This window comes from Ranitomeya imitator, chromosome 2 (genome assembly GCF_032444005.1).
Source record: "Ranitomeya imitator isolate aRanImi1 chromosome 2, aRanImi1.pri, whole genome shotgun sequence".
Classification (NCBI taxonomy): Eukaryota; Metazoa; Chordata; class Amphibia; order Anura; family Dendrobatidae; genus Ranitomeya; species Ranitomeya imitator.
The window spans coordinates 481828531-481853427 of NC_091283.1; the positions used below are offsets into that span (position 1 = coordinate 481828531).

The window sequence follows — 24897 nt, forward strand, 5'->3', positions numbered from 1 at the left end:
TTGCAAAAAATGTATACTAAGCTGCTCTACCAATCTTCACGGTATACCCTTATCAGAGCAGTCCTAACTAATGTATGCAATCCCTATCTGATGTATTTAAAAACCTGATCATCTGTATATAACCTGTGTGAACAGGGTTCAGAGAGGAAAAATCCATGTGTGCATACAGGGTAGAACAGCTTTTGTGCAGATAGCCCAAGAGGAGTGGTGGAACTCCCCAGTCTTGTAGACACAAGAGAACAATTATGGAAACAGGAACACATGGGCTACTTGCACAGTGAACAAGTCTGTATGATCATGTTCACACACCACCAAGAAACCTGAAGACACAAAAGAGAATAGTAAAACCAAAAACACTCAGTTTGAAAAAATGTTGCAGTAATCCGCAAGTGCTAGTAAAAGATGTAAAAAACAGGGTATTTGGTTGATACGTTTTTTGCAAAAAATGTATACTAAGCTGCTCTACCAATCTTCACGGTATACCCTTATCAGAGCAGTCCTAACTAATGTATGCAATCCCTATCTGATGTATTTAAAAACCTGATCATCTGTATATAACCTGTGTGAACAGGGTTCAGAGAGGAAAAATCCATGTGTGCATACAGGGTAGAACAGCTTTTGTGCAGATAGCCCAAGAGGAGTGGTGGAACTCCCCAGTCTTGTAGACACAAGAGAACAATTATGGAAACAGGAACACATGGGCTACTTGCACAGTGAACAAGTCTGTATGATCATGTTCACACACCACCAAGAAACCTGAAGACACAAAAGAGAATAGTAAAACCAAAAACACTCAGTTTGAAAAAATGTTGCAGTAATCCGCAAGTGCTAGTAAAAGATGTAAAAAACAGGGTATTTGGTTGATACGTTTTTTGCAAAAAATGTATACTAAGCTGCTCTACCAATCTTCACGGTATACCCTTATCAGAGCAGTCCTAACTAATGTATGCAATCCCTATCTGATGTATTTAAAAACCTGATCATCTGTATATAACCTGTGTGAACAGGGTTCAGAGAGGAAAAATCCATGTGTGCATACAGGGTAGAACAGCTTTTGTGCAGATAGCCCAAGAGGAGTGGTGGAACTCCCCAGTCTTGTAGACACAAGAGAACAATTATGGAAACAGGAACACATGGGCTACTTGCACAGTGAACAAGTCTGTATGATCATGTTCACACACCACCAAGAAACCTGAAGACACAGGTAATAAATTTTGTTGATGCTATTCAGCTAGAAAAAAAATCAATTTAAAAAATGGGGCCCGCCACTCCTGCGCAGTAGCAGCTATCGGTGTATATAGCTCTGATCGGCTGTCTCTGAGAGCTGCTAGTGGCGCAGGCAGCACCATCTTGGAGGAGGAATTTTTTTTTGTCTCCGGCAAGATGGCGCCACCGGCGCTTGTGCAGTAGCAGCTATCGTATCACAGCTACTGTATATACACTGATAACTGCTACTGCGCAGGCGTGCACCATTTTCAAATTGATTTTTTTTCTAGCTGAATAACATCAAGAACATGTATTATTTGGAATGAAACATGCGATTATGTTGCAGCGCACCTGCCTGCAAAAGGTTTTCGTTTTTAAGTATGTATAGGTATTCATTATGCAAACTAGGGGGCAGGTCAGTGAGGGATCAGAGACCTGTCAGCAGTCTGCATTATCAATAGCTAATCAGAGCACCACATGCAGACCCCCACAGGCCGCCCCGGGGCATGAGCATATCATTAACTAAAAACTGAAAATATAGATTAAAGACCAACCATAAGATGGATTTCATCAACCAAGATATCATTTTAATCAGTATAACAGCACCGACCTGACACTGTCTGTAGGTTAGTGCACAATCCTGCTGACCGGTTCGCTTTTAATATCACGATAAAGACGTCTTTTTATTATAACAACTGAAAATGGAGAAATAAAAGTGTCTTTTTCCTCATATGAATATGACTCCAGCTATATTGCATCTGACATTTCCATCTCCAGCACAGGATGCAACCACAAACATTCCTAGTCTGTTTCAAAAAGCATACCAAGCAAAGGGGCGATAGAAGAGCCAGAAAGAGACGACTGCAGACTCGAGCCAATGAGGGACAAGAGGAAGAATTTTCTCTGTTAGGGACTAATCTTTAGAGTGTTGTAATTTTACCTACAACAATTTTGCTCTCAAACCAGATTGAGATTCAGGCAAGGAGACTCAATTTTGTTCCTGGTCAGAACTTCAATATATTTTATTGTATCACAAATGTACGGTAATTAAGTTTACCATATTTTTAACTGTAAAGATACATTTTATTTCTGACACAGGTTCTGAAGCTACTACCAATGAGTCTGCACAATATCATGTTAGTGTTCCTGGGTCTCTCTCGTTCAGTGAGCATCATGCCATCTTTACATTGCAACAATTGCGGGGTGAAAGTGATAATATATTATAAGCTACAGATCAAGATATAAAATTCATATAAAAATCCTTGTTATTATCCTCTTCAATCTAGGGTACCTGTTCTTGATGTATTTTAATCTCTGGTCAAGAGAGACCTAAAAATACTTCACAATCATATGTAAATTAACAAAAATCTAATAAAGCCGGTGGCGTGGTGGTGTTTGTTACCTTGCTATTTGTAAAGCAGGGTAAATCCATTTTACATGACGCCTACACATATAGGCCATTGATATCAGATCCCACTCTGTGTTTTGAATCTACATTATCCAAATGTCTAGATGAAGGAGCATTGTTGGGGGTGTCTGTTACCCGATCATCCAATTATTCTGATATTACATTGATTGTCTAAGAATTATAAAGAAAATTTCCACTCTCCATTACATCCCATAATTATTTTCATCGGACCCCTTTATGAAAGTTTATGTGAGTGTCTTGGTGAACATTTTTAACCTCTAATAGTAAGAATTCTTGGATATTTAAAAGACACTTCCTTTGTCTTGGAGGTTTTTGACACATTTCAATGGCATAAAGATTTTCAATTTATGACTTGTGATGTCATCAACTTATATTGAGTTATTCAATAATCTCTTGCTAATCTAGTTGCTTTTCATCTGAACTCATACAATGTATTATGGTAGCTCTTGAGTATTTTCTTAATCATAATTTCTTTGTTTGATTCTGATTTTTTTTTTTTCAGATTAAAGGTGCCCCAATGGGTTCAAACTTCTCCCCATCTTTAGCCATCCTTTATATGGCATGATGAGAGAAAATATTCATTTTTTATATCCAAATCCCATTTTCTTCTAATATAGCCTGGTATGGCTGATATATAGATGATGTCCTGCTGGTATGAACTCATGATGTGTCAGCAGTGCCAGATTTAATTACCTATCTAAATTCAAACAATTACAATCTTTGCTTTGCTTGCAACCATCCCCAAATGTAGTCAAATTTTTAGACATTACTTTAGCAGGAACATTTTTAATCCATTAACTGGTCAGGTTTCCACATATATGTTTAGAAAATAATACAGTTGCATAGTATTCATCAGTTTGTTGCATAAGCACCAATAGAATCTTATCTGGGGATTTACATTTGACAATGTGCATTCATAATTGCATTGGATATTACTAGTGATGAGCGAGTATACTTGTTGCTCGGGTTTTCCCGAGCATGCTAGGGTGGTCTCCGAGTATTTGGGCGTGCTCGGAGATTTAATTTTTGTTGATGCAGCTGCATGGTTTGCGGCTGCTAGACAGCCTGAATACATGTGGGGATTGCCTGGTTGTTAGGGAATCCTCACGTATTCAGGCTGTCTAGCAGCCACAAATCATGCAGCTACATTGACAAAAACTAAATCTCCAAGCATGCCCAAATACTCGGAGACCACCCGAGCATGCTCAGGAAAACCACAGCAACAAGTATACTCGCTCATCACTAGATATTACCCATGTTTTCTTCATTACATTAGGTGATTTTATTAATATCAGGAGATTGTTGTTCACACAACTTTTTAGGGTCTGCAAGATGATGGTGAGCATTGGCTCCATACTTGCGCTCTCATCTAGAGTGCCAACCTCCATAGTCAGGCAGGCCCATCAATAGGGTGTAATATTTAGTGAGAGTATAAAGGCCCCTCTCTGCCCTCCTGTCCTTCTGAGTCCTGTTTTGTGTGGCATAGTAGTGAGCATCCAAACCATTTGGGCCACTCTATATATGTGTGTATATATATATATATATATATATATATATATATATATATATATACAGAGCCTACAAGTAGTATTCAACCCCCTGCAGATTTAGCAGGTTTACACATTTGGAATTAACTTGGCATTGTGACATTTGGACTGTAGATCAGCCTGGAAGTGTGAAATGCACTGCAGCAAAAAAGAATGTTATTTCTTTGTTTATTTTTTTTTTTAAATTGTGAAAAGTCTTTTCAGAGGGTCATTTATTATTCAACCCCTCAACCCACCAGAATTCTGTTTGGTTCCCCTAAAGTATTAAGAAGTAGTTCAGGCACAAACAACAATGAGCTTCACATGTTTGGATTAATTATCTCTTTTTCCAGCCTTTTCTGACTATTTAAGACCCTCTCCAAACGTGTGAACAGCACTCAAACATGGTCAACATGGGAAAGACAAAGGAGCATTCCAAGGCCATCAGAGACAAGATCGTGGAGGGTCACAAGGCTGGCAAGGGGTACAAAACCCTTTCCAAGGAGTTGGGCCTACCTGTCTCCACTGTTGGGAGCATCATCCGGAAGTGGATGGCTTATGGAACTACTGTTAGCCTTCTACGGCCTGGACAGCCTTTGAAAATTTCCTCCCGTGCCGAGGCCAGGCTTGTCCAAAGAGTCAAGGCTAACCCAAGGACAACAAGGAAGGAGCTCCGGGAAGATCTCATGGCAGTGGGGACATTGGTTTCAGTCAATACCATAAGTAACGTACTCCACCGCAATGGTCTCCGTTCCAGACGAGCCCGTAAGGTACCTTTACTTTCAAAGCGTCATGTCAAGGCTCGTCTACAGTTTGCTCATGATCACTTGGAGGACTCTGAGACTGACTGGTTCAAGGTTCTCTGGTCTGATGAGACCAAGATCGAGATCTTTGGTGCCAACCACACACGTGACGTTTGGAGACTGGATGGCACTGCATACGACCCCAAGAATACCATCCCTACAGTCAAGCATGGTGGTGGCAGCATCATGCTGTGGGGCTGTTTCTCAGCCAAGGGGCCTGGCCATCTGGTCCGCATCCATGGGAAGATGGATAGCACGGCCTACCTGGAGATTTTGGCCAAGAACCTCCACTCCTCCATCAAGGATCTTAAGATGGGTCGTCATTTCATCTTCCAACAAGACAACGACCCAAAGCACACAGCCAAGAAAACCAAGGCCTGGTTCAAGAGGCAAAAAATCAAGGTGTTGCAGTGGCCTAGTCAGTCTCCTGACCTTAACCCAATTGAAAACTTGTGAAAGGAGCTCAAGATTAAAGTCCACATGAGACACCCAAAGAACCTAGATAACTTGGAGAAGACTTGCATGGAGGAGTGGGCCAAGATAACTCCAGAGACCTGTGCCGGCCTGATCAGGTCTTATAAAAGACGATTATTAGCTGTAATTGCAAACAAAGGTTATTCCACAAAATATTAAATCTAGGGGTTGAATAATAATTGACCCATACTTTTATGTTTAAAATTTATAAAAATTTAACTGAGCAATAAAACTTTTTGGTTTGTAAGATTTATGCATCTGTTAATAAATCCTGCTCTTGTTTGAAGTTTGAAGGCTCTAACTTATTTGCATCTTATTAAACCTGCCAAATCTGCAGGGGGTTGAATACTACTTGTAGGCACTGTATATATATATATATATATATATATATATATATATATATATATATATATATATATATATATACACACACACACACACACACACTTTGTTACTTTTGGAATTGCTTACGTAGTTTCCTTTTAATTGTTATTAATAAAGGTTCATTTTTCTTGGGTGGGTTTTTTTATTGTTAGTATTTTGGCAATACCAAGCATGCATAGTTTTTCTATTGATTGAAGTGATGAAAATTAATTCAGAAATTTGTGAAAATTTTTTTTGTTTATGTCACAATTTTTCAAGAGCTGCAGCGTTTTAAATTTTGTGGTAATGGAGTTGTGTGAATTGTCTCTTGGATATGCAAATTGGTTTGGCTTTTATCCTAGGTCATGTGGCAAAGCTTGTTAAAGGGTCAACATTGACTTTTAAGGTACCTTCACACTGAACGACATCGCTAGCGATCCGTGATGTTGCAGTGTCCTGGCTAGCGATATCGTTCAGTTTGACAGGCAGCAGCGATCAGGATCCTGCTGTGCCATCGTTGGTCGGAGAAGAAAGTCCAGAACTTTATTTCATCGCTGGATCTCCCGCAGACATCGCTGAATCAGCGTGTGTGACGCCGATTCAGCGATGTCTTCACTGGTAACCAGGGTAAACATCGGATTACTAAGCACAGGGCCGCGCTTAGTAACCCGATGTTTACCCTGGTTACCAGCGTAAACATAAAAAAAGCAAACACTACATACTTACAATCCGGTGTCTGTCCCCTGGCGACTTCGCATCGTTGGTCGCTGGAGAGCTGTCTGTGTGACAGCTCTCTAGCGACCACACAGCGACGCTGCAGCGATCGGGATCGTTGTCTAGATCGCTGCAGCGTCGCTAAATGTGACGGTACCTTTAGGATTGCTACTTCCAATTGGTGGTTCTAGTCCTCTTTCTCCCTGAAAAGACAATTTGCATACCTATTTATTGAAAATTTAATGCATCTAGAAGTAGACAGATGTAGCTGAGACAAAGAAAAAAACATGCCAATTTAGAAAAAAAAGTGCTACAATTTGATACAAAATGTTGATATAACTTTAGGAAAATGAAAACCACCAGCGTCTAAATAACTTACTTTTCTTGAAATTAAAGAACTCAATTGTGACATTTATCCGATCTTGTTAAACTGTTAGACTTGATGCAGAGCAATTAACATATTTTTTCTCTCATTGGGTCCAATTGGAAACTGTCTCTCAGGAGGAAAATGAGCATTTGGTCCCCCCCCACCCCCCCAAAAAAAAGTAACATATGCCATCTGGATACCCACCAGGCTTTGTTAGAAGTTATTTGCTTAGTTGGCAGTAAAGCCTATTCAATAAAGATAATGTGTGAACTTTATGGAGTAATTAGTGGTGCAGTCTTGTCAGCTTCAGTCAGAAGCAAGAATTTGTCACTGATGTATAGGAAAATTGGAATAAGAAAAACCAACATGGACTTTGCATTGTAATAATAGAAATACGATAAGAAACTCTAAATTTTGCTAAAAAAGTTAGAGATGAGAGAAAATACCGCTATCTGCACTTAATGCAATACAATAAATTAATCTATTAACTACAATTATTAAAACGTTTCACTCAACAGGTTGGACTATGTTTTAGCTATGAAGTGATATCTGAACCCGATTGTTCAGTACTCATTCATTATTTGCAATTTAATGAGTGATCTGCGCAATAAATTTGTATGTATGATCGGAAGATGAGTTTTGGCTGAAAGGTTAATTAGGCTCTGTAGGTTCACCACATTACTCAGCCAAATCTCTTATACAATGGATATTAATGCTGTCTGAAGTAAACCATTGACTTATGCTTGGGTCCATTGGGACTTCATTGTTTGTTTGGTTGTTTTTTTTTTAGTAAGGATATTACTACATGCAGCAAGTCCCTTAAGATTGTATTGACTTCCTTTAAGAGCTGCACCCACCAAACCTTACAATGGATTGTTCAAGGTAAAGATAAAAAAATTATCAGAGTAATCACTGACAGAACTATCCAAAAATGTTTCTGGATATTCATCTTGACTGTCAAACCTTAAATACTATTTTGTTGTTTTTTGATTCTAAATAATTCCACAATTTTGTGCCGAGTATGTTTGAATACATCTTTATAGTGGTTGGTGCTCTCTTTCTGATATGTTTAGCCTGGAGAGGTGGATACCTGAAGTATTTGGGCTAGATGAGTAGATGGAATTCCACATAGACAAATAACATTGATACAATGAGGAGAACTGATCAGAGTAAGGAAGGCAGTAGAGGTTGGATGGTAGTGGGAGTAGCACTGATTGTGTAACAGCAGTGTCAAGTGTGCAGGCCGGCACCTTGGAACAGCAGAACCGTATACAGTTAGGTCCCTATATATTTGGACAGAGACAACATTTTTCTAATTTTGCTTATAGACAATACCACAATGAATTTTAAACAAAACAATTCAGATGCAGTTGAAGTTCAGACTTTCAGCTTTCATTTGAGGGTATCCACATTAAAATTGGATGAAGGGTTTAGGAGCTTCAGCGGCTTAACATGTGCCACCCTGTTTTTAAAGGGACCAAAAGTAATTGGACAGATTCAATAATTTTAAATAAAATGTTCATTTTTAGTACTTGGCTGAAAACCCTTTGTTGGCAATGAGTGCCTGAAGTCTTGAACTCATGGACATCACCAGACGCTGTGTTTCCTCCTTTTTGATGCTCTGCCAGGCTTTCACTGCGGTGGTTTTCAGTTGCTGTTTCTTTGTGGGCCTTTCTGTCTGAAGTTTAGTCTTTAACAAGTGAAATGCATGCTCAATTGGGTTGAGATCAGGTGACTGACTTGGCCATTCAAGAATATTCCACTTGTTTGCTTTAATAAACTCCTGAGTTGCTTTGGCTTTATATTTTGGGTCATTGTCCATCTGTAGTATGAAACAACGACCAATCAGTTTTACTGCCTTTGGCTGGATCTGAGCACACTCTATGGCTCTGAATTCCTCAGTATTCATTCGGCTGCTTCTGTCCTGTGTCACATCATCAATAAACACTAGTGACCCAGTGCCACTGGCAGCCATGCATGCCCAAGCCATCACATTGCCTCTGCCGTGTTTTACAGATGATGTGGTATGCTTTGGATCATGAGCTGTACCACGCCTTCGCCATGCTTTTCTCTTTCCATCATTCTGGTAGAGGTTGATCTTGGTTTCATCTGTCCAAAGAATGTTCTTCCAGATGAATATTTTAATATCTTGTGCACAGGCTTCCAACCGATGGCTCTCCTGCGATTGTAGAACTACAACTCCCTTCGGATTACAGGACAGGAAGCTGGAATTGTAGTACTGAAATGATCAGGTCTATAAAGAAATCATGTGTTTTTTAGATGTTTTTTTTAGCAAAGTCCAGTCTAGCCTTTTTATTCTTGACTAGATGGTGGGCCGATTCTAACGCATCGGGTATTCTAGAATATGCATGTCCATGTAGTATATTGCACAGCCCACGTAGTATATTGCCCAACCACGTAGTATATTGCCCAGCCACGTAGTATATTGCCCAGCCACGTAGTATATTGCCCAGCCACATAGTATATTGTCCAGCTACGTAGTATATTGCCCAGCGACGTAGTATATTGCCCAGTCACATAGTATATTGCCCAGCCACGTAGAATATTGCCCAGTCACGTAGTTTATTTCCCAGTGACGTAGTATATTGCCCAGCCACGTAGTATATTGCCCAGCCACGTAGTATATTGCACAGCGACGTAGTATACAGCAGAGCCACATAGTATACAGCACAGACACGTAGTATACTGCCCAGTCACATACTATATTGCCCAGCTACGTAGTATATTGCCCAGCGACGTAGTATATTGCCCAGCGACGTAGTATATTGCCCAGCCACATAGTATATTGCCCAGTCATGTAGTATATTGCCCAGTCACGTATGCCCCGCCATGTAGTATATTGCCCAGCCATGTAGTATATTGCCCAGCCACGTAGTATATTGCACAACGACGTAGTATACAGCACAGAGCCACGTAGTATAGAGCACAGACATGTAGTATACTGCCCAGTCATGTACTATATTGCCCAGCTACGTAGTATATAGCCCAGCGACGTAGTATATTGCCCAGCCACATAGTATATTGCCCAGTCACGTAGTATATTGCCCAGTCACATAGTATATTGCCCAGCCACGTAGTATATTGCACAACGACGTAGTTTACAGCACAGAGCCACGTAGTATACAGCGCAGACACGTAGTATACTGCCCAGTCACGTAGTATATTGGCCAGCCACATAGTATATTGCCCAGTCACGTAGTATATTGGCCAGTCACATAGTATATTGCCCAGCCATGTAGCATATTGCACATCAGCCACGTATGTAACAGGTTAAAAAAGACTTAAAATAAAAAATAAACATACTCACCTTCTGAAGGGCTCTTGTAGTCCTGGCGCCTGTGTGCGGTGCACGCGGCAGCTTACGGTCCCAGGGTCGGTATGAGCGCAGGACCTGTGATGAGGTTGCGGTCACATGACCGTGATGTCATGGCTAGTGTTGAGCATTCCGATACTGCAAGTATCGGGTATCGGCCGATATTTGCTGTATCGGAATTCCGATACCGAGTTCCGATATTTTTGTGATATCGGAAATCGGCATCGGAGTGTGCGGTGCGTATGGTTCCAAGGGTCTGGAGGAGAGGAAACGCTCCTTCAGGCCCAGGGATCCATATTAATGTAAAAAATAAAGAATAAAAATAAAAAATATGGCTATACTCACCCCTCCGAAGAACCCTGGCTGTCACCACTGCAAGCGTCCGCCTCAGTTCCTGAGAATATAGTGAGTGAAGGACCTTCGATGACGTCGCGGTTAGGTGAGCGGTCACATGAGTGGTCAGGTGACCGGTCACCTGATCGCAACGTCATCGAAGGTCCTTCACTCACAGCATTCTTATGGACGGAGGCGGACGCTTGCAGCGGTGACAGCCAGGGTCCTTCGGAGGGGTGAGTATAGCCATATTTTTTATTTTTATTCTTTATTTTTTACATTAATATGGATCCCAGGGCCTGAAGGAGAGTTTCCTCTCCTTCAGACCCTGGGAACCATCGAGGATACATTCCGATATTTGTGTCCCATTGACTTGTATTGGTATCGGAACTCGGTATCGGCGAGATCCGATATTTTGCCAGTATCGGCCGATACCATCCGATACCGATACTTGCAAATATCGGAAGGTATCGCTCAACACTAGTCATGGCAGGTCCTTCTTGCATAGCATCCTTAGCACCGGAACCTGCCACTTGCACTGCCGAGGACAGCGCTACGTCGGAGGGTGAGAATAACATTTTTTTTTTGTAACATTAGATCTTTTTTACTATTGATGCTGCATACGCATCATCAATAGTAAAAACTTGGTCACACAGGGTTAATAGCAGTGGTTACCGCTGGCATTAACCCTGTGTGAGCGGTGAGTGGAGGGGAGTATGCGGGTGCCGGGCACTGACTGCAGGGAAGTAGGGAGGGACTAATCAGACTGTGCCCGTCGCTGATTGGTCACGGCAGCCATGACAGGCAGCTGGCGAGACCAATCAGCAACGCGGGATTTCCGTGACGGAAGTTGACGACAGACAGAAAGACAGACGGAAGTACCCTTTAGACAATTATATATATAGTTGCTTATGAGTGGCTTGCACCGTGCAGTGAACCCTCTGTATTTACTTTCATGCAGTCTTCTCTTTATGGTAGATTTGGATATTGATATGCCGACCTCCTGGAGAGTGTTGTTCACTTGGTTGGCTGTTGTGAAGGGGTTTCTCTTCACCATGGAGATTATTCTGCGATCATCCATCACTGTTGTCTTCTGTGGGCGCCCAGGTCTTTTTGCATTTCACCAGTGCTTTCTTTCTTTTTCAGGATGTACCAAACTGTAGATTTTGCCACTCCTAATATTGTAGCAATTTCTCGGATGGTTTTTTTTCTGTTGTCGCAGCATAAGGATGGCTTGTTTCACCTGCATGGAGAGCGCCTTTGACAGCATGTTAACTTCACAGCAAAAACCTTCCAAATGCAAGCACCACACCTCAAATCAACTCCAGGCCTTTTATCTGCTTAATTGAGAATGACATAATGAAGGGATTGCCCACACCTGTCCATGAAACAGCCTTGGAGTCAATTGTCTAATTACTTTTGGTCCCTTTAAAAACAGGGTGGCACATGTTAAGGAGCTGAAACTCCTAAACCCTTCATCCAATTTTAATGTGGATACCCTCAAATGAAAGCTAAAAGTCTGAACTTCAACTGCATCTGAATTGTTTTGTTTAAAATTCATTGTGGTAATGTCTATAACCAAAATTAGAAAAATGTTTTCTCTGTCCAAATATATATGGACCTAACTGTATGTGGATAAGCACCTTGGAACAGGAATGCTGAGTGGAAAAGCGGAGTTGTGTTTGTCAGGAGACTCACTTTGGGGTAAATGTAGCAAAGCACAGAAGAATGGTTGAACTAAGTATATCAGAAGGCACAGGTACACTGTAAGAGCAGATTCAAGTAATGGAGATCATTGGATGGTAGTGGCAAATATACCTATCAGCATACTTAGTCTGTGTGCCACCATATGTGACAGCCTAAAAAAGTCCTAAAGGTATGACATACGCATCATCAATAGTAAAAACTTGGTCACACAGGGTTAATAGCAGTGGTTACCGCTGGCATTAACCCTGTGTGAGCGGTGAGTGGAGGGGAGTATGCGGGTGCCGGGCACTGACTGCAGGGAAGTAGGGAGAGTGCTGAGTTACTCAGGTAATCCAATGTGCGCAGGAACAGATGCAGCTGGCCGCCAGGAAAGGAGAATGCAGAGCCTGGTGCTGGAGCTGGGACAGGCTATACTTCCCTTGAATATAGCGCTCCAAATACACCTTATAAACCTAGAGTTAAAAAAGAACACCAATTTAGCTTCCTTACGGGGATGCCTAGGAGCCTGATGAATACAATGCTTTACAGCTCAGTGTATAAAATGGCTCATTTTGTAATAAAGGTAGATAGCAAGGTTTGGTTAATTCAGAAGACATCAGATAGTGAGTGTGCTTAAAGTTTCCAGTCTGATACTATTTATTATGATTACTTATTTAGCGCCATCATATTCTGCAGTGCTTTACAAGTACTGACATTGCTATTCCCATTGGGGCTCACAATCTAAATTCCCTTTCAGTATGTCTTTGGAATATTGGAAAAAAACCTGGAGGAAACCCACGCAAACACGGGGAGAACATACAAACTCCTTGCACATGTTGTTCTTGGGGGGATTTGAACCCAGGACTCCGGCGCTGCAATGCTAACCACTGAGCCACCATGCTGCCATGTGTCCGCTCCCCTTCTGCACCAGTCTCTCACTGCTAGTTTTTATATTGTATTTTGTTTACTGTATTTTATATATGTATATATTATATGTGTGTAAACCCTCTTCATGTGTACAGCATCAAGGAATGAATGCAACTTTAAAAATTAATAATAATAATAATAATAATACTAATAATGATAATAATCTCAATATGCAGTTTTCATAGCTAATTACAACAACCTTGCACAAATACTTCTGAATTACATGTGACTTAAAGGAACCCTGCTACCTGATTAATGCTGCCTAAACCACAGGCATACAGTAAATCGCAGCTTGGCTGCATATTTGCAGCCAGGTATATTTTTCTCTTAAATTCTCCAGTATTTCAGAAAAAAGCATGCTTTAAATCTCCAGACAGGGTTCATAGCTGTAGACAAACCAAGTCCGCGTCTGTCCATGGCTTGTTCTGGCCAGCACTGTTGCAGGTACAGTAGGTCTCTGCATATGTACACACGAAGGAGCAACCTGTCAATCACACGGAGCAGAAATGGGAAGAGCCGGCTGGAGGTGGATCCGGACTAGGCTTGTCTCTGGCTAAGGTCCCCAGATAGATCTTTAAAGAATATTTTCTCTGAAACACCTGAATGTTTTAGAGAAAATAACATGAATCAGATGACAGATTGCCTTTCAGTCATTAACAATAAACTGAAAGGAGTAGCCAAATTTGCAACATATCTAACTGTTACCTTGACAATAAGCCAACCCTATGCAGTCAATCTATTTTTTTTTCTGTCATTGTCAGCTCTTCCCCAGCCTGAAAGTTTATTGTTTCCAGTACAAACATTGATTATTGAGACAAGTCCAAGTTTGCAATAATTTATTGGACCATAAAGCAGAATTGCTCTTTAGATAAAGTGTCATGGGACGTGACTCTACTCTCACTTTATTATAAACATTTTTTTATAACCTTTATTACTTATAAACAGCAGGAATTTACATAATTGAAGCCAATGGACTATTTTCTAACAAGTTTTGAAAAATTCTATTCAGCCATTTCTTAGTTATTACAAGTTGTTTCTATTTCTAAGTACATGTTCACCACTTATCTTCATGACTTTTTTTGGGTCCCACATTGGGTTACATTCTGTAGTAACTAATTTTTTAATAAATCTTTACATTGACCATAGACCTGTTTTACTGATGCAGCTCTACAAATCCCTTGGAAAACCAGTTTATGTTGTACAATCTGGCTGTCTGAAGTAGTCTGTAATGTTTTCCTATTAAGGTTAGTGAATAAGATGGGCACCCTGTCATCAATTTATCATCACAGAACCCTGCTAAAAATAGACTGGTCTTAAGCGCGCTATCCCTTTAAAAAGATCATGTCAGCTTGAAAATGCTGGGCAATTTATGGGCAGCATGTTATAGTGCAGGATGATTTAAGGAGATTGATATTTTACTTATTTTAAATTTTGGGGAAAAGGCTCAGTGTAACTTGTATTATATTTATTGAACTATGTGCTAGTTCTGTGGTCATTAGTCAAGGAGGCGGTGCTAATCAGTGAATAAAGGAAGAGAATCCAGCATCTAAAATTTCCAAAGTTTGTTGAGTTAAAATATTAAAAAGCTCATTGCAAGATTGAATGGTGTGATCTGATGTGGCAGATACATCGACAACTTCCTCTTCATCTGGAGGGGGATGTATCTGTAATAACAGAATTTGTCCAATTCTTGAACATGAATCATTGTAATTTAACTTTTACTCATTTTCCTAATCTGTCATCTATATAATTTTTAGATTTACAACTGGAAGGTGTGTGTGATCATCCTATTCCTTCATCCACCTTTTCTAAGCCTTTGTCAGGTAACAAAATTTTACATGCCAGCAACAGCCACCCTATACACACAGTAAAAGCAATCCCAATAGGTCAAATTACACGCATAACTAGAAATTGCAGCGACATCACTAAATTGGCTGCTGAGCTGGAACACTCACATCAAAAACTAAAAAAATAGAGGTTACTCTAGATGAATATAAAATAGGGAAAGTAATATTGTCAAAAAAAAAATTCCCAAGATTTAATTACTCACAAAAACACTTCTACTTCAAAAACACTAAACTGGTTCTTTCTCTTTAATTCAACCCCCAGTTTGATCAGATAAGGTCCATTTTTATAAACATATCCCCATCCTTTTTGAAGATGTGGATTTATCCAGTATACTAAAATCTGGCTGCTCTGTAGTTGCCAGTATTCTTTCTCTGATCACACATACTTTTAACAACCATGATACTGTAATTCACCACAATTTAAAATAAAAGAATATATTAATTGCAGTGCTAAAAATGTTGTGTATATTTTCAAATGTGAGGATTGTAATTAATTTTATATATTCTGTACTACAAGAAAGCTAAAAATTTGAATTTCAGAATATTTGACTGATATTGTCTCTCTAGTTCCAATTGTACACTTCCTCATGCATCTAAACATTTCATCACCTGTCATGAACGCCATACTACCTCTTTCAAGGGCCTGGGTTATGGAAAGAGTGTTTAAATTACTTAGAGGTGAAGATTCCAAGAGATGCCAGCCCAAGAGACCCCTCCTGACAAGGGAGGCATTTTGGATCTATAATTTGAGCATGTGCTTTCCCACAGGTTTAAACGCCGGCAAAAAAATTATGTTCCATTATTACCATATATTTTGGACTATAAGACTCCCCGGACCATAAGATATACCTAGGTTTTAGAGGAGGAAAACAGAAAAAAATTGAAGCAAAAAATGTGGCCATTACATTGTTATAAAGCGGGGACGTTTTTGCTGCTGACACTGCTATAGAAGTAATATCCCACATCCTGGTATATATATGCCCCCTATCCTGATATATCTGTCCCCATCCAGGTACACACGGCCCCCCTTCCTTGTATACGTGGCTCTCATCCCCATTCTGATATACAGTGGGGTAAAAAAAAGTATTTAGTCAGCCACCAAATGTGCAAGTTTTCCCACTTAAAAAGATGAAAGAGGCCTGTAATTGACATCATAGGTAGACCACAACTATGAGAGTCAAAATTGAGAAAAAAAATCCAGAAAATCAACTTGTCTGATTTAGCAAGATTTATTTTTCAAATTATGGTGGAAAATAAGTATTTGATCATTAACAAAAGATCATCTCAGTATTTTGTTATATATCCTTTGTTGGCAATGACAGAGGTCAAAAGTTTTCTGTAAGTCTTCACATTGTTGGCACACACTGTTTGCAGTATGTTAGACAATTCCTCCATGCACATCTCCTCTAGAGCAGTGATGTTTTGTGCCTGTCGCTGGGCAACACGGACTTTCAAAAACCTCCAAAAGTTTTCTATGGGGTTGAGATCTGGAGACTGGCTAGGCCACTCCAGGACCTTCATATGCTTCTTACGAAGCCACTCCTTCACTGCCCTGGTGCTGTGCTTGGGATCATTATCATGCTGAAAGACCCATCCACGTTTCATCTTCAATGCCCTTGCTGATGGAAGGAGGTTTGCACTCATAATCTCAAGATACTTGGCCCCCTTCATTCTTTCATGTACACGTATCAGTCGTTCTGGTCACTCTGCAGAGAAACAGCCCCAAAGCATGATGTTGCCACCCCCATGCCTCACAGTATGTATGGCACTATTTGGATGCAACTCAGCATTCTGTCTCCTCCAAACTCAATAAGTTTTGTTTCTACCAAACATTTCTACTTTGGGTTCATCAGGACATATGACATTCTCCCAATACACTTCTGGATAATCCAAATGCTCTCTAGTGAACTTCAGACGGTCCCGAACATGTACTGGCTTAAGCAGTGTCCTTCGACAGCTCTTTGGTCTTTACCATAGTGGAGTTTGGAGTGTGACTGTTTGAGGTTGTGGACAGGTGTCTTTTATACTGATAAGTTCAAACATTCCTACAGGTAATGAGTGGAGGACATAGGAGCCTCTTACAGAAGATGTTTCAGGTCTGTGAGAGCCAGAAATCATGCATGTTTTTAGGTGACCAAATACTTATTTAACACCATAAATTGAAAAATAAATCTTGCCAAATCAGAAAAGGTGATTTTCTGGATTTGTTTTCTCAATTTTGACTCTCATAGTTGTGGTCTACCTATAATGTCAATTACAGGTCTCTCTCTTCTTTTCAAGTGGGAGAACTACTTTTTCCCCACTGTACATGGCCCTCCATCCCTATCCTGCTATACATGGCCCCCCCATCCCCATCCTAGTATACCATTCCCACCCTGGCATATATGGCCACCATCCCCATCCTGGTATACATGGCCACCATCTTAGCATACATGGTCATCATCCCCATCCAGGTATAAATGGCCCCCATCAACCACCCTGTCATACATGGCGATCATCCCCATCCTGGTATACATGGCCATCATCCCATCCTGGTATACATGGCCATCATCCCCATCCTGGTATACATGGCCCCCCATCTTGGAATACAAGGTCCCCATCCTGCTATATATGGTCACAATCACCATCCTGGTTTACATGGACCCCATCCACCATCCTGGTATAGAAGGACTCCCATCCTGGTATACATGGCCCTCATCACGCTGCACACATTAAAAAAATTAAAAATTCGACTTACCTTTTTTCCCTTCCTCCCAGAGTTATTCTGTTCTGATGCCAGCTGCTGATTTTAGCGCATGACATCACTATCATGCGCCTTCATGCTGCTGTCAGTGGCTGGAATACTCACTGTGCTTCATGCCTGGGATTATGGATGTGGAGAGCAGTGAATATTCATTTTCTTTAATAGGGGGCACAGTGCTAGCTGTTCCCAATAAAAGCTTCAACTCAATCCACAAAAAAGCCCCCACCTAGGTCTGTTATCTATTAATGGAAATATAGGGGGCTTCCGCGTTACTGGTAGCACAAAGGCTCTGAAAACCGAAATGGCTCCTCACCTGCCAAAAGAAATTCAGCAAATTCTGTGCTCCCAAATCCAAATTCCCCCTTCCCTTCTGATCCCCACAGTCAGGGTTGGACTGGGGTGTCTGGGGCCCACCAGAGGAATGGACTCTAGGGGCCCACCCTACAGCTATATGCAAATATCTGTCATTATAGTGGAGCATCGGCTGTAAAACACCGGCGGCTGCTGCACATCTACCGTGTGCCCCAATAACGAATGTATAATTACGGTAGTTTACATTAATGGGGTTCTTGGTTAAAACAAGTTATCACTGATCCATGGGCTCCACAGGATAGGTGATCGCTTAGATCCGACCATTAGAAACTGCACCGATCAGAAGAATGGGGAAGTTTTATCCCTGACAGGACACTTTTATCACTATTTTAAAATGCAGCTGCAGGTGGGATTTCTGACCACAGCTCCTTTCATTATCTTTGGGGCTTCCAGAAAAAAACAGGTGCAGCCACTGTGGGAATGAATGGATCAGTGATCTAGTCGGACATGCCACTCCAGTCTAATGGGGATACAAAGTTCCACATTTTGCTGAATGGGTCCAAGCAGTCAGACCCCCACCAATCAATACGTTATCACTTATCCTGTGGAGAGGTGATTACTTTTTTCCACAGGAAACCCCCTGTAAGTGCATCTCCCCTGCTGTGTACAAAGCATTAAAACTCTAATGGAAAAAAAGAATCTTCTAATTAATATCAGAGAGAACAAATGACCGCCATACACTACACAATCCACTATACCAAGACTAATAATACCACATACAGGAAGAAATACCACCACACCATGACCAGACCACATAGTGACCGAATAATACTACATACAAGGGACAAATACCACCGCACCATGTCAAGACCACATATTACCACCACTTGGTGACCAAATAGCACATACAAGGGACAAATACCACAACACCATTTCCAGACCACATATTACCACCACATAGTGACTGAATACTACAATACTGATCAGTAATAAAAAACAAACAAAACACAATACTATCACCATAAGTGCCAGTATTCACAGGAGATCTCTACTTAGTATGCAGTGTCTATGTAGAGGTAATACAGAGATCACTGGTGGTATTATACACAGGAGCTCTGTATATAATGTATAGGTAATACAGTGATCACTGGTGACATTGTACACAGGACCGCTGTATATAGTATGCAGTGTATAGTATCAGTGTATAGGTAACACTGACTCACCAGTGACATCTTTAGGTGAAGTCCTTCGTCTTTCATCCAGCACAGACCGTCATAATTTCTTCCAGCCAGGACTCGATTCTGCAGTGAATAACACAGTTATCTCAAGCTCCGCTTGCAGAACACATTACTTTATTTTTCACAACTTCTACATTACACCACATGAAGAAAAAAAGGAGATATAGTGTCACTCTGCACAGTAACAGGACCACCCCCCATTTAAAACAGTATACTCAAAAAATAAAATAAATACATCACTGCAGTAATAATATCCCTTAATTATCCCCTATGGTAATAATATTCCCCACCCTGGCCCCGTTTATCTCATTCCTGGCTCCAGCTATATGTTCTCGCATTCTGCCCTAATGAGTATCCATTCTACCCCATATGATCTCCCCATCCTGCCCCATCTGTCTCCATCGTATCCATCCTGCCCCATGATCCAATCCTGCTCCATGTCTTTCATTCTGCCCCGTGTCTCCAATCATGCCTCGTATCTACATTCTGCCCATGCCTCCAGTCCTGCCCCCAGTGTGTCCAGCAATCTGCCCCAGTGTGTCCAGCATATTACCCCTAGTGTGTCTAGCATATTACCCCCAGTGTGTCCAGCAACCTGCCCCAGTATGTCCAGCATATTGCCCCAGTGTCCAGCAATCTGCCCCAGTGTGTCCAGCATTGCCCCCAGACAGTGTGTCCAGCAATCTGCCCCAGTATGTCAAGCATATTGCCCCAGTGAGTCCAGTATTGCCCCTGGACAGTGTGTCCAGCAATCTGCCCCAGTGTGGCCAGCAATCTGCCCCAGTGTGTCCAGCATATTACCCCCAGTGTGTCCAGCATATTACCCCCAGTGTGTCCAGCAATCTGCCCCAGTATGTCCAGCATATTGCCCCAGTGTGTCCAGCATTGCCCCCAGACAGTGTGTCCAGCAATCTTCCCCAGTATGTCAAGCATATTGCCCCAGTGTGTCCAGCATTTCCCCCAGTGTGTCCAGCAATCTGCCCCAGTGTGTCCAGCATATTACCACCAGTCTGTCTGAGTCAGACATAAAGAAAAAAAAAGTAAAATCCTCACCTCTCCCGTTCTTAGCGCAGGTCCGGTGCACTCAGCGTCTCTCCGGCTCTGCAACGCTCAGGACAGAGAGGCTGAGCGCGCAGTGATGACGTCATCGCACCCTCTGCCCTGAGACGTCGCAGAGTCAGAGGGCGCTGAAGACACTGCAGCTGCCGCAGGAATCAGGAGAGGTGAGTATTAGAAGGGGGGCCCAATGCCAGCGCTGGCGCCGGGGGGGCCCTGGTCGTGGCGGCGGTCGGCGCCACCCGAAGATTTAAAGGGCCTGCGTCTTTTTTTTTTCTTATTTTTCTTCCGCCTCCTCCTCTCTGGGTCGGGGCCCACCGGGCATTTCACCGGTATCCCAGTGGGCCAGTCCGACCCTGCCCACAGTGTACCTAAACCACATATAGGAACCGCATGTTTGGCATTTCTAAAGCAATGAGAGCCTGCCTAACGTACGGGTGCATGTCTGCAGAAGCACAGACTGGGTTAACATACTGGTGACTGCAACATCTTGTCGTGTTCGGTAGAAATTGTGGGACAAATTTTGGTGCCATTTTTACCCACATCTTTTGTGAAAATGTAGACTCTGGGGTTAAAACAACATTTTGGTGGAAAAAATGTAGTTATTGTTTCTTCACTGCCTGAAGGTATAAAATTTTGTGACACACCCGTGGCATCCCTGGTTACATCGAGAAAAGAAAAAATGAAAAAATGTCCGGAACTGTACCTCAGTGACGTCCAGCACTGCCGAGCAGTGCCAGACATTTTTTCTTTTCTCCGTGTAACCAGGGACGCCACCCGCCACTTTCTTCTTGTCTTTTCATCCATTTTTTATGCCTGTCCAATTCTAGGTAATGTCACTGTTTGCCAAATTTAAACCACTTTTTGATAATCTTCACAGTGTTCCTTGGTATATGTAATGCCTTGAAAATATTTTTGTACCCTTCTCCAAATCCCCAATTATAAGAGGGTGTTTAAAATTATGCAGCATCATTATTTTAGTTTTGTTCTTTTTTCTTTAGTTTTGTACTTTTTATCTTTCCCCTTAAAAATTATTTCAGTTTGTTTCTCAATAAAGTTGTACAGATTATAGATGATATTAAAGATGGAAAAAGTTCTGAAAATATTCTTCTTGGTATGATTTTTTTTTACATGACAAAAGTCTGGCATGTAGACTTTTTAGTTCCACTCTTATGTACTGTAAGGAATGTTAACTAATTAAATTGAGTCTTTCTCAAATGCAGACTGCAATTTTCTGTTACTGTATGTTTCATTCAGATTTCATTAAAAGGATTTCTCTCAAGTTCACAGTAGATGTCAGAATTTGGTTATCCACAGATCTTTCTTACATAGTACTGCCTAAAGAGAACTACATTTCTTGCCTTGTCACTGTATATTATAACTATAATCTCTGTCTTCCGCAACTCCAAGAGAGTGTAGTCCAGTCCTCAACAGAAAGCTTGTCCTCTCCAAATGAAAACCCTTGGGGGGCGATCCAGAGGCATTGGCGGAGCAGCGGGTCACAGAGGCAGGAGTCAGTGGCTGCAGCTAACTCCTGTGCCCCTTGCTAAAGAGAAATTAATATTCACTGCATTCCACACCCATGGACGTGGAGGGAAATGAATATTCATTTCTCTTTAATAGCATCTTTGTATAATTGGCCCCCATCCCGGTCCTGGTATGCATGGCTCCATCCTTATGACTGGCTCCCACCCCCATCCTGGTATGCATGGCCCCATCAGAAAACATAAAAAAACAAACCATTACACTTACCTTCCCAGTGCTCCCTTGCAGCATCTTGTTCCGATGCCAGCAGCTGCTTTATGCTTGTAAGCAGGGCATGGCAGGGACGTCATGTGCTGCTTGCAAGCCGAAGAGCAGCTGCAAGGAATACTCACTGCTCTGCATGGCAGGACTGCGTGCGCAGAGTGAAGTGAGAATTCATTGCTCTTCAGTAGCGCACACAGTGTTAGGCAGAGCCTTCCTGCAGCTGCCGGGTCACGTGTGCTGCTACTTAAGAGAAATGAGTATTCACCTCTCTGGGTGTTGAGAGAGGATAGCGGATACCAGGAAAGGGGATTTTAAGTACAGAATTGACCACATTTTTTACTTCAATCTTTTTATTCTTAATTTCCTCCTCTAAAACCTAGGTGCGTCTTATGGTCCAGTGCGGCTTATAGTCTGAAAAATATGATATCTAATGTGTATGGAGACCTTTAAAAGGGGACTGCACATTGAGATACATGGTAAAATTTGTATTTTTGGCTGAAGAAACAATGATATCATTATAAAGTCAAAGCCCATATTAGAGAAATGTAAATAGGGAAGGTTTCCCAAGGTTACTTACGTAATTAGGCTTCAGCACTGATTGCAATCTTACAATCTCAATCACCATTTCCATAACAATAACAGTTACAGAGTTAATTACAATGAAAAACTGCACACCAGCCCTACTTCCTGCAATAACCTCCAGATAATGTGCTGTTATACAGCTGTAATTCAAAGATTAGGCCTAAGCCCAAAGATGTTATCTCTGTTATGAAATGGTGTTCATAACTCTGTATGAAGCCAAGATAGAGGCATATATTATTCCAATGCCTGTGCATTATAAATATCAGCATGCATAAGTACCCCTGTCTATTCCAGCAGGTGCTTTAGTCCTTTTCCTACCCTTATTATGTTTGTACCCATTTTTCTACCTTAACCTTGTGGTGAAGGATCAATGATAGTCACAAGCCTTTTAGAATGTTAAATTTCATAGATTACCATGGCTAATGTATCTGTTTGAATTCTTCTTGACCCTGCTTTAATCACGGACTTTTGCTCTTATTTCATTGTTCTACATCATGTTGCCTGCTTCATTATACTTTGTTTTTCACTAATATCTCCACAGTATTCTAAATTGCCTATAAAACCAGTCCACAGTTCTATATTCTACCTGTTTGCAAGAAGCAGAATTTTATACAATTGTTTTCCATCATCCAAAAAAATTAAAGGGTATGGCCCTGCAGGGCATTTTCTTAGTAAAAAGTGTTTTCACTTACTTTAACCCCTTCACCCACGAGCCTGTTTTCACCTTCAAGAACAGGCTAAATTTTATAATTCTTACCAGTGTCACTTTATGGTAATAACTGGAATGCTTCAACAGATCCCACTGATTCTGAGATTGTTTTTTCATGACATATTAAACTTCATGATAGTGGTAAAATTTGTTCAACATGACTTGCGTTTATTTGTGGAAATATTGAAAATTTGGACAAAATTTTGAAAATTTTGCAGTTTTAAAGCTATTAATTCTTATGCCCTTACACAGAGAGCTATGTCTCACAAAATAATTAATTAATAACATTTACCACATGTCTACTTTGCATCTGCATTATTTTTTTAAAGATAATTTATTTTGTTAGGAAGTTAGTGTGGTTAAAGGTTGATCATCAATTTCTAATTTTTCCAACAAAATTTACAATACCCATTTTTAGGGACCACATCACATTTATAGCGACTTCGGGGTGCCTACATGACAGAAAATGTGCAAAAGTAACACCACTCTAAAAACCGCACCTTTCAAAGTCCTCAAAACCACATTCAAAGAGTTTACACTGTGTTCCAAATTATTATGTAAATTGGATTTAAGTGTCATAAAGATTTAATTGTTTTGTTTTCAAATAAACTCGTGGATGGTATTGGGATGGTATTGTGCCCACAGGGCTCAATGGATCACTGAAATCAATCTTAAACACATGTGATAATTAGTTTTCCAGGTGTTTGTCATTAAAGAAAAACTACTTAAAAATTATGTTCCACATTATTAAGCAGCCACAGGTTTCTAGCAATATGGGAACTAAAAAGAATCTTTCTGCTGCTGAAAAGCGTTAAATAGTGCAATGCCTTGGACAAGGTATGAAAATATTAGATATTTCATGAAAACTTAAGAGTGACCATCATGCTGTGAAGAGATTTGTGACTGAAACAGAGCACATATAGAGTTCATGCAGATAAAGGCATAATGAGGAAGGTTTCTGCCAGACAAATTCATTTTATTAAGAGAGCAGCTGCTAAAATACCATTACAAAGCAGTAAACAGTTATTTGAAGCTGCTGGTGCTTCTGGAGTCCCTCGAACCTCAAAATGTAGGATCCTTCAAAGGCTTGCTGTGGTGCATAAACCTACTATTTCACCACCCCTAAACAGTGTTCACAAACAGAAATGGTTGCAGTGGGCCCACACATACATGAAGACTAGTTTTCAAACAGTCTTGTTTACTGATGAGTGTCGAGCGACCCTGAATGGTCCAGATGGATGGAGTAGTGTCCCAACAAGGCTGCGACATCAGCAAGGAGGTGGAGGGGTCATGTTTTGGGCCGGAATCATGGGGAAACAGCTGGTAGGGCCCTTTAAGGTTCCTGAAGGTGTAAAAATTACCTCTGCAAAGTATATAGAGTTTCTAACTGACAACTTTCTTCCATGGTATAAAAAGCAGAAACGTGCCATCAGGAGCAAAATCATCTTCATGCACGACAATGCACCATCTCATGCTGCAAAGAATACTTCTGAGTCATT

The 24897-nt window shown here is 41.0% G+C and overlaps 2 long non-coding RNA genes across 2 annotated transcripts in view; both read left to right on the forward strand.

The window, feature by feature from the left end:
• Positions 1-24897, forward strand: part of LOC138664559 (uncharacterized) — a 264837-nt gene that overhangs the window by 53163 nt on the left and 186777 nt on the right. The gene's annotated exons all lie outside the window — the stretch shown is intronic.
• Positions 1-24897, forward strand: part of LOC138664558 (uncharacterized) — a 65201-nt gene that overhangs the window by 5327 nt on the left and 34977 nt on the right. Inside the window, exon 2 of the long non-coding RNA XR_011318362.1 lies at positions 7673-7764. This is a non-coding gene — a long non-coding RNA (uncharacterized lncRNA). The remainder of the gene's footprint in view (positions 1-7672; positions 7765-24897) is intronic.